Source organism: Micropterus salmoides, unplaced genomic scaffold (genome assembly GCF_014851395.1).
Source record: "Micropterus salmoides isolate LMB-PRFRI ecotype aquatic unplaced genomic scaffold, ASM1485139v1 Ms_hic_scaffold_1, whole genome shotgun sequence".
NCBI lineage: Eukaryota > Metazoa > Chordata > Actinopteri > Centrarchiformes > Centrarchidae > Micropterus > Micropterus salmoides.
Window position 1 is genome coordinate 28,374,027 of NW_024040040.1, and position 11,750 is coordinate 28,385,776.

At 41.1% G+C, this 11,750-nt stretch overlaps 1 pseudogene; it reads left to right on the forward strand.

Annotated features, from left to right (window-relative positions):
• The first annotated feature begins 1,646 nt into the window (after positions 1–1,646).
• LOC119905799 lies at positions 1,647–4,616 on the forward strand (annotated as a pseudogene).
• The last annotated feature ends 7,134 nt before the right edge of the window (positions 4,617–11,750 follow it).

An 11,750-nucleotide genomic window follows, 5' to 3' on the forward strand; every position in this document is an offset into this window, starting at 1 on the left:
GCCTAAATGAATCCACCCCTCCCAGTCATATTAATACTCACATTCCTCGAGGCACAGGCCGAGGAGGTGGAGTTGCAGCTATCTTCGACTCTAGCCTACTAATCAGCTCTAAACCTAAACTAAACTATAACTCATTTGAAAGTCTTGTTCTTAGTCTTTCACACCCAAGTTGGAAATCACTGCAACCAATTCTTTTGTTATAGTGTACCGAGCACCTGGCCCGTACTCTGAATTCTTATCTGAATTTGCAGAGTTTTTGTCAACTTTAGTCCTTAAAACGGACAAAGTTATTATTGTAGGGGATTTTAATATTCATGTGGATGTTGAGAATGACAGCTTCAGTACTGCGTTTATCTCTTTGTTAGATTCCATCGGCTTCTCTCAGAGTGTTCATGAACCGACTCACTGTTTTAACCACACCGTCGACCTTGTTTTGGTGTATGGTATTGAAATTGAACATTTAGTGGTGTTCCCACAGAATCCCTCTTTATCCGACCACTGTTTGATAACTTTTGAGTTTGTATTGCTGAACTACTCGCCATTGGGCAAAAATTTCTATACAAGATGTCTGTCTGATAGTGCTATAGCTAAACTTAAGGATGCGATTCCATCAGCTCTAAATACATTATCTAGTCACAAAGTAACGGAGGACTCCTATGCTAATTTCAGTCCCTCCCAAATCGATCATCTTGTTGATAGTGCTGCAGGCTCGCTGCGAATGACACTCGACTCTGTAGCCCCTCTAAAAAAGAAAATACTAAAACAAAGACGGTTAGCTCCATGGTATAATACTGAAACTCGCAAATTAAAGCAAATATCACGGAAACTTGAGAGGAATTGGCGTTCCACCAAAGTGAAAAATTCTCGTTTAATTTGGCAAGATAGTCTTAAAACTTACCCTCCATAATGCCAGAGCAGCGTACTACTCGTCATTAATAGAGGAAAATAGGAACAACCCCAGGTTTCTTTTCAGCACTGTAGCCAGGCTGACAGAGAGTCACAGCTCTATTGAGCCAAGTATTCCCATAGCTCTCAGTAGTTACGATTTCATGAGCTTCTTTAATGACAAAATTCTAGCTATTAGAGACAAAATTCACCAAGACCTGCCCTCAATTGGCACCGACTTATCTCTTAACTCAGGAACCTTAGAAACAGCTGTAGAACCAGATACATGTTTAGACTGTTTTGCTTCCCTCAATCTTTACCAACTAACTTCAATAATTTCTTCATCTAAACCATCAACCTGCCTCTTAGACCCCATCCCGACTAGGCTGCTTAAAGATGTTTTACCCTTAGTCAGCACCTCTATACTAGATATGATCAATCTATCTTTATCAACAGGCTATGTACCACAGTACTTTAAAGTAGCTGTAATTAAACCTCTTCTGAAAAAGCCCAACCTTGATCCAGATGTTTTAGCCAACTATAGACCTATATCTAACCTTCCATTTCTCTCTAAGATCCTGGAGAAAGCAGTCGCCAAACAGCTGTGTGACTTTCTACATAGCATTAGTTTATTTGAGGATTTTCAGTCAGGATTTCGAGTTCATCATTGCACAGAGACAGCACTGGTGAAAATTACTAATGACGTCCTCATTGCATCAGACAAAGGACTTGTCTCTGTACTGGTTTTATTAGATCTTAGTGCTGCATTTGATACCATTGACCATCATATCCTATTACAGAGACTGGAACATTTCATTGGCATTAAAGGAACCACTCTAAGCTGGTTAAAGTTCTATTTATCAGATCGATTTCAGTTTGTACATGTTAATAATGAATCCTCCATGTGCGTCAAAGTTAATCATGGAGTTCCACAAGGATCTGTGCTCAGACCAATCCTCTTCACTTTATATATGCTTCCTTTAGGCAATATGGTAACACTTGATTTGAAGGGGTGTGCATAAGACTGACATGACACTGTCATAAACATAACACCTGTCATGAACATGAAGGAGTCTTTATGAATGTTTATGACTGTTATTAATTGTCATTCGGTAAATTTTGACGCTTTAAATGCAAAGTTAACATTGTTTAAAATGTCTTTGTTAGGACAACTTGACATTAACCTAGACAAGAATGTCTTTGTTATGACAACTTGACATTAACCAAGAAATCATAACCTGTCACAAATATGTCATAGCAGGTCTAATTATCAAACTTAAAGAAGTTATTTAGCTTTGTGTTAACATTACATTACCCTGTCATATGTGGTTGGTCTTGACGTTGGCTGTCATGACACCATTATAATCATGTCATGAATATTTTACTTGACCTCAAGTAAAGTGGAACACATTGGACTAGTTATAAAGATGTCATTAAGTGTTATTACACTGGTATATGCTTTAATAATAGTGTCATTAATATTTCCCCTTACCTCAAGTGGAACACGTTGGACTAGTTATAAAGATGTCACTATGTTTTATTACACTGTCAAAAGCTTTAAACAGTCATGAATATCTTCCTTGACCTGAATTACAATACAACAATTTAGACTTGTCATAAAGATGTCATCAAGTGTTATTACACTGACAAATGCTTATAAATACCCTAACCAAAGAAACTGAAATGTCAAGAGATACTCTTTTGTTGTATTTGCACAATACTACATTTGTTCTTCCTGAGAGGGTTCAACTTCCGGCATAGATTCAGCACATTCTCCATCTGACATATTAATATAAAAAAACAAAGAATTACTTGTTCTTTACTTGAAAAGGTCCTTTCAACAGTCCTAAGTGTACTTATACATTATTGGGAGGAGTTTTTTTTTCCTTTTTTTTCCTTTGCTGTGATCATGTCAGCCCTCTCCTTCGTTACAGCCTTGCTGTAGCGCTCTGCAAACTGGAAGATCTTCTCGTTATCTTTGTCTCCATAGAGCAGCTCCTAAAAGCTACTGCTACAAGTACAACCCTTTTTCACAATATAAACCAAGTCTACATTCAACCTACTTTGATACTAAATCCTCCTCCACCTCCACCACCCACAACCTTGTCTGCTCATACCTTTGCTGCCTTCTTCACAGGCAAAGTGGAGGCTATAACTAGCCAATTCTCTGAAACACTCGAACTCAACCATTGTAGCAGTCCTACTACATCTTTTCCTCTGCCCTCCCAGGTCAGTGGTTGTTCACTCTCCTCGTTTACTCCTCTCACAGAGAGCGAAGTATCAGAACTCTTGACCCGTAGCCGTCCGGCTACATGCCCACTGGACCTGATTCTTACGAATCTCCTCCAAGCCATATCTCCTATTGTGGTCCCGACAATCACTCATTTGATAAATACTTCTCTGGCTTCAGGAACCTTCCCGACCACTTTCAAAAGGGCTCGGGTTACACCCTTGCTCAAAAAGCCCTCACTTGACCCAACTGAAGTTGAGAACTATCGACCAGTGTCTCTTCTACATTTTTTATCCAAAACTATTGAACGGGCAGTATTCTAGCAGGTCTCACAATTCCTCTCAGGGAATGACCTCCTAGATCCACATCAGTCTGGTTTTAAGAGTGTCCACTCTACTGAAACAGCTCTTCTGTCTGTAACAGAAGCCCCAAGGTCAGCTAAAGCTGCAACACAATCCTCGGTTCTATCCGCTCTCTCAGCAATGGGCATCTCGAGTAAAGCACTCCTGTGGTTCGAATCCTACCTCTCGGGGCGTTCCTACAATGTTTTGTGGCAAGGACAATTATTCTCCTCCCACTGCCTCTCCACAGGGGTGCTCAGTGCTTGGGCTCCTTCTCTTCTCAATTTACACCACCTCACTGGGGCCGATCATTCGCTCGCACGGCTTCTCTTACCAGTGCTACGCAGACGATACGCAACTCTACCTATCCTTCCCACCAGGCGATCCCACCGTCTCGGCGCAGATCATGGACTGTCTATCGGACATATCTGCATGGATGAAGGCTTGCCACCTTCAACTAAACCTCTCTAAGACTGAATTCTTGGTCATTCCAGCCAAGCAATCTATCCACCATAACATCAAACTACAAATTGACTCCGCAACCATCACTCCAACCAAGGTGGTGAGAAACTTGGGTGTCATGATTGATAACCAGCTGTCCTTTTCAGACCATGTTGCTGCTGTCTCTCGGTCATGCCGCTTTGCTCTATACAACATAAGGAAAATCAGGCCCTACCTCACTCAGTACGCCACCCAGTTTCTGGTACAGGCCATGGTTATCTCTCGCATCGACTATTGCAATGCCCTCCTAGTAGGTCTTCCAGCTTGTGCGGTGAAACCCTTACAAATGGTTTAGAACGCAGCAGCGCGTCTGGTTTTTGATCAGCCCAAAAGGACTCGTTACTCCATTACTCAGTGACCTCCACTGGCTCCCCGTGGCCTCCAGAATCAAATTCAAGTCACTAATGCTTGCATACAGAGTGACTACTGGGTCTGCACCCATCTACCTAAACTCCATAATACAAACTTACGCTCCTTCTCGCCCGCTACGCTCCTCCAACGAACGCCGCCTCGCTCTGCCATCCCTTCACACAAAGCAATCCCAGTCCCGGCTATTCTCATCTGTGACACCACGATGGTGGAACGAGCTACCACACGCCATCAGAGCAGAGGCGTCCCTCTCGAACTTCAAGAAGCTCTTGAAAACTCATCTCTTCCGAGAACACTTCCTCTTATAACACCTCTAACTCCTAACCTCTAACATGCACTTCCTGTGCTCTTCTATCCCCTACAATTATCTTTTTAATTTTTTGTTTGATTACACTTTTTGTTAACTTTTACTTCCTTCCCTAGGTATTTACCCCATTGATGTGATATGTACAATGAGCTCTTACTAGTATTTATTGCTGCTCTTACTAATATGTATTGTCAGTTGTAGATCTGTATTTGATGCTGTATTGATGATTGTATGTTGTTCCTCAAATGTAAGTCGCTTTGGATAAAAGCCAAATGAGTAAATGGAAATGATATTTACTTGAGTTGTTGTTTTACATCATGGAAAAGTCTGCCCAAGACACCATTATAATGGCAAACACCTAACCAGTGGTGCCACTCTACCATTTTGAGGTGACTCTTCATTGTCTCAGGAGTGCGATTACCTCTATGACGCCATATTTAGGGCCCGAGCACGACCGTGCGAAGTCCCTATTGAATTTGTAAAGATTATTAGGGCCCGAGCATGACCGTGCGAGGTCCCTATAGAATTTGTAAAGATTATATATATATATTTAGGGCCCGAGCACGACCGTGCGAGGTCCCTATTGAATTTGTAAAGATTATTACGGCCCGAGCATGACCGTGCGAGGTCCCTATTGAATTTGTAAAGATTATATGTATATTTTTTAGGGCCCGAGCATGACCGTGTGAGGTCCCTATTGAATTTGCTAAGATTATTATTATTAGGGCCCGAGCACGACCGTGTGAGGTCCCTATTGAATTTGCTAAGATTATATATATATATGTATATATATATTTTTTTTCTTTTTTCTGCAAAGTAGGCTCCATTGACGGGGCCTAAACATACTCGAAAACTCACCAAACTTTGCACACGTCAGGACTGGTGAAAAACTTCGTATTTTATGGGTTTCGCGCATGGGCGTGGCAAAATGACTCGCTAGCGCCACCTAGAAAATTGGAAAAAATTAGCCCCTCGTTCACGTAAAACCTACATGCACGAAATTTGCTGGGGACATGTATCATATCAAGACGCACAAAAAAGCCTCAAGAACCCATACCCTAAAGTCAACAGGAAGTCGGCCATTTTGAATTTTACGGCCATTTTTGGATGATTTATACACTTCGTACTTTAACGAAGTCCTCCTAGGGATTTAGTCGGATCGACGTCAAATTTCTGCTGTGCCTTCTAAAGGCACTGACGATGAAAAGTTGTGCTATTTACGAGTTTTCGTCAATGGGCGTGTCTGTGGCGTCGATGATTCGCCATGACACAGGAAGTTGTTGTAACTTCAGTGTACATGCTCACATCTGCACCAAACTGTACATGTAGGATGAGAGTCCCGCCCTGAACACATGTACATGCCGACATTCACCCACAGTCATAGCGCCACCTGCTGGCAACAGGAAGTGACTTTTATCGAAGCAGTGCAGGCAGCTGTGCAGGCAGTCAAATGTGCAGTAACAGGGTAACAGGCTGTTATAAAGTGCAATACAATTCTCAAAATTATATTTATTTATATTTATGTCTTATCTGGACTAAACAAGTGGCATGTTTACTAAAGCTGACCAAAACTATTCTGATCAAATATTTGTTAGGCAGAAGAAGTTCATATAGCCTACCAATGTTGCTATTCGGAAGGCATCATTTACAGTTTAAGGCACATGAGGTTATAAGAAATTGGATTTTTTTCGCTTAAGTTAATGGGCATTCAAAAAATTATTTTCAACCAGATACAATGGCTTGTGGATGTGTGCAAGAGTCTTATAAATAAATAAATAAACTGATTGAACACCAGTTTGACACATTTAACAGCCACAGACAAACCTTTAGCTGCTTAAAATGTAACTTATTTATTTACTGGGCTGGTGGCAGTTGTTAATTTCAAGCCATTCTGGAGAAAATAGTAACACAAAAAATTACTTACATAATTTCCGCAGGGAATATTTCATCTGCTTCTTTCCTCGTTCACCTCCTCCACAACCTGTAGCAGGTCTTCCTCAGCGTCCTTTATCCCCCCACCATGTGTCCTTTTGCTAAAACGAGTCTCCATCTGGCTAAAGTTGGCATAGCACCATGTCACATTAGCCAAGTTGCTTAAAACACACAACAGGTAACTTTTAACCTAGTAGTAACGTTACTAATTTGCTAGATTAAAATTGGAGGCAAAAATTCCATTTGCCTGCATACGTTCAAGATTAAGGGCTAACGTTATGGAGTTTGTTAACTTTAGCTAATGTTAACTTAGCAAACTAGCATTAACTTTACCTAGAACAAAAAATATTCACAATGTTATGTTCCCAGAGAAAATCTAAATTAAATATTAAGCTTACCTCAAATATCGAGGGTATTTCACTTTCACACAGGAGGACTGGTCTGATCGGCGTGCAACATGAAGATGTCGTTTGAATGTCACGTTAACGTACACAGATGGGGTCGCTATTCTGTCTGGTAACCTAAAGCGCGACGAGGAAGAAGTTAAGCGATGTACTTCCTGTCCTAACATGAAAAGCCGCCCAAAAGTGTGCCGTTACAGTGACCACAGACTGTAAAAATAATGACATGATTATTACAAGGACTTCTTAAAAATATTAGGCTTCCTGATACTAAGAAAAACAAAAGACGAATAGTGAAATGAATGCAGAAATGGGGTATTCTGAAGAGGAGGATGGACTGTGCAAAATGTCATCGAAGCATGCAGCTGGTAAAATGCGATCGCAATGATGGGCTGCGATGGTAAGCAGAAGCAAGGCTCTAACGCTAAATAGCTAACTGTCAACTTAGATACATTATCTTTTGTTATTTAAGAAAAGTAGTAGCTATCAATGCGTAACGTTACAACATAGCAAAAAATAAAAAATAGTTGTGATTTAGGGTGATTTAACTCTGCTTTACGCCGCTGTATTTGAGCATATCAGCATTTCTGTAGTAAAACTTTTGGACTCTTTTCTGTGATATTTGTCAGCGTTTTGCCTTTTTCCCTTCAGGGTATGTAAGCATCACAAAAGCTCCCCACTGTCTGTGCGCAATGGCTCAATATTCAGAAAGTCTCACACCCCTTTGGCGAAATGGCTTGAGTTCATGTTAAGGTACAGTATACATTTTTTTTATTCAAAAAATAAATGTTATTTTTTTCTTAAATAAAAGACTTAGCAGTGTGTTGTGCATACACACGCAGTATAACTTAAATATGTAGAAACTGTCTTGTTGATAATAAAACTTATCCAACGAAGGTTAAAATCAAGGGCAACTGGACTTGGTTGAAGATACTGGAAGACGTTTCATCCCTCATCCAAAAGACTTCTTCAGTTCTGACTGACTGGCAGGGAAACTCAGCTATTTAACCTCAGTGGGGTCGTTGGCCCGGGTCATCGATACCGCTGGTTCGTTAGTGTTCCTTGTTTCTGTGACGACAGTCGTTACAGTTGTTAAGACTACCTGTGGCCAAGACTGAACGACCATCGTTGGTATCTTCACCTGAGGCCAATAGGTTACGTTTGTTGAGTTTCCTGGGAAGTGATGAAAGGACAGCATTGTAAGTGGGGGATAAGTGGTGGCGTAGACCCCCTCCCCTGTTCAATGACGGCTTCTCAACCCTGCTGTAGATGGCTTCCTTGACACCTCTTTCAAACCATCCATCTTCTCTGTCTAAAATGTGCACCTGGTGGTCCTCAAACGAGTGTCCTCTGTCCTTCAGATGTAAGTAGACTGCAGAGTTTTGACCTGAGGAGTTGGCCCTTCTGTGTTGAGCCATGCGTTTGTATAGTGGTTGTTTAGTCTCCCCAATATACAGGTCTGTGCATTCCTCACTGCATTGGACCGCATACACTAGATTGCTTTTCTTGTGTTTGGGTGTGCGGTCTTTGGGGTGTACCAGCATCTGTCTTAGTGTGTTCTTGGGTTTAAAAAACACAGAGATGTTATGTTTGTTGAAAATCCTCCTGAGTTTCTCTGATACTCCAGACACGTATGGAATCACAATGTTGTTGCGTTTGACCTTCTTTTCCTCCTCCCCTGTAGTTTTGTTCTTCTTGGATCTTGTGGCGGTTTTCCTAAAGGTCCATTTAGGGTATCCACAGGCTGTAAGTGCCCCCTTCAGGTGGTTCTGTTGTTCATGTTTAATATCTTGTGATATTTAATGGACTGGGAATAGTTACCCTTTTTTTAAGTATTTGTCTTTTTTCCTTTACCTTTCAGTACCATCGTGGCAGATGTGGCAAAACATGGCACCGTAAACGTAAGTGGGTCTTCGGGATGCTGGAGGTTGATGGTAATTCCAGAAGGCCCATTCTGAGACTCGTCAAGGACCGCTCAAGGCAAACCCTTACAGACCAAATTCGACGACATATCAGACCCAGAACATCCATCCTCACTAATGAATGGCATGCATACAAGGGACAGCTTTCCCAGTATGGATATAGCCAGTACTCTGTCTGCCGAAAAGGAACTTTGTTGACCCAGTGACAGGTGCTCATACTCAACACATTGAGCATGCATGGCAGAATTACAAGTTGGAATTAAAGCTGCAAGCAGCGTTGGGCAGGCCCTCAGGTGTGAGCCGGCCGAGTTGCACATTCTGGAGCTCTGCCGGTGCGGCTGTGAATTTGCTACGCGGTTCCGACGCCGCATGAAGGTGCTATATGTCACTTCCTGTGTCCCCTATGTGGAGCTATTTAGCACTTGCCGCTATGAATATAAATCGGTATTGGCGTGTAGATGTCTTCGCGGTGGGACAATTATCAAGCACGTAAAGTTTTGTTCAGATGTGAGCATGTACACTGAAGTTACATCAACTTCCTGTTTAATGGCGAAGAGTTGATCTTTGACGCCACGCCACGGACACGCCCATTGACGAAAACTCCAAGCAGACCTTCTGGGGATGGTAGTTAAATAAAGGCTGATTAAAATCACATTTGTTTACCAAAAACATATGTGCAGGGTCACCAACAGGGGCAGTGGGGTTGGCCAAACTGAAACAACAAACAAAGATGGATCGACAGAAGATATAACACCTTGAGGACTGCATTAAACACCTGGAGGAGGCCAACAGGGAGCTGAAGAACGACAAAAACTTCCTTCTAACCCAAATCAAGGAAGTCACTGTGGCGCCTGCATCTAGTGGCAAGTCAGGTACAATAGCGATACAATTAACGTTATTCTTGCAGTACTAGAAGTTCAGTGAGGGGCTAGATGTTCAGGGAAGTCGTGGAATAGAGAGCAAAATAGTCTGGGTTTTCAAGCGCAGAGTGAGATGCTCATGGTCACCGAGAGGCGTTTTACTCCAAAAGCCATTATTGTGGAGCCATAGGAAACAATTGATTTAAGAAGTCCACCTCAAACCAAGATGACGCACATGTAATTTTAATAACTCTTCAGATTTGAGATGTCAATCCTTTTAAGTGGCTTTCAGACAGAATGCGGTAACTTCAACTCTGCACCCTGAAACCCATTATTTCCAATGGCATGGGCTTCCAATGGTGCTCTGCTCTGCTTTCAAAAGCGATGAAGGACCTACAGAACACTACAGTGTGAGCATCTTCTCTTAAACCTTTACTTATAGACCTCTCTCCTCTAAAGGAGATAAGAAAGAATTCTCCTTACTGTGCTGGTTCACTGTGCATCCTCCTCCCAGGTGGGAGTTTATTTGTTTTTGTTCCTTTTTTTTAAGTGACCACAGTGGAGTCACCAGCCGCTATGAGAATGCCCTGAAGAGATTCACCAAGTTTGGATCCATGAAAAAGGCGTCACCAAGATTAACGTTGACCGCAACACGATTGCGAGAACAGCTGTAATTGCTGAGCTAGCGATCACATTTCCGGACACCTTCAAGGAGCTGCTCCCAGGAAACGAAGATAACGAGAAGATCTCTCAGTTTGCAGAGCGCTGCAGGAAGGCTATAACGAAGGAGATGGCTGACACGATCACAGCAACAAAAAAAAAGTGGAAAACTCCTCCCAATAATTTTTTCAAGTTAAAGAAGAAGTAATTCTTTGTTTTTTTAATTTTTTAATCAATATTTCAGAAGTACAATATGCTGAACCGGAAGTTGAACCCTCTGTTTGAGTAATCCTTTTTTTATCCCAAAGTACAAAATGTATATGCTGAATCTCTGCAGGTAGTTGAACCCTCTGTTTGAGGAAGAACAAAAAATACAAATAAAAAAAAGGGTATCGTTTTGCTTGTCAATTGGTTTTGTTAGGGTATTTATAAGCATTTCTCTGTAATAACACTTAATGACATCTTTATAACTAGTTCAATGTGTTCCACTTTACTTGAGGTAAGGGGAAATATTAATGACACTGTTATTAAAGCATTTGACAGTGTAATAACACTTAATGACATCTTTATAACTAGTCCAACGTGTTCCACTTTACTTGAGGTCAAGTAAAATATTCATGACACGATTATAATGGTGTCATGACAGCCAACGTTGAGACCAACCACATATGACAGGGTAATGTAATGTTAACACAAAGCTAAATAACTTCAAACAAAGACATTTTTGTCTAGGTTAATGTCAAGTTGTCATAACAAAGACATTTTTGTCTAGGTTAATGTCAAGTTGTCATAACAAAGAAATTTTAAACAATGTCAATTTACCGAATGACACTTAATGACAACAGTCATAAACATTCATAAAGACTCCTTCATGTTCATGACAGGTGTTATGTCATGTTTATGACGATTTATGATGTGTCATGTCAGTCTTACGCACACCCCTTCAAATAAAGTGTTAACGGCAATATTATCAGGAAACACTCCATAAACTTTAATTGTTATGCAGATGATACAGTTATATCTATCGATCAAGCCAGATGAAACTCATCAGTTAGCTAAACTTCAAATGTGCCTTCAGGATGTTAAAACCTGGATGACCTGTAATTTTCCAATGTTAATGTTATATTATTGTTCTGGGGCCCAAGCACCTCCATGACGCATTATCTAAAGATATAGTTTTCCTTGATGGCATCGCCCTGGCCTCCAGCACCACTGTGAGGAATCTTGGAGTTATCTTTGATCAGGACATGTCGTTTAAGTCTCACATTAAGCAAATTTCAAGGACCGCTTTTATTCACCTACGTAATATTGCAAAAATCAGGAACATCCTGTCTGAAGATGA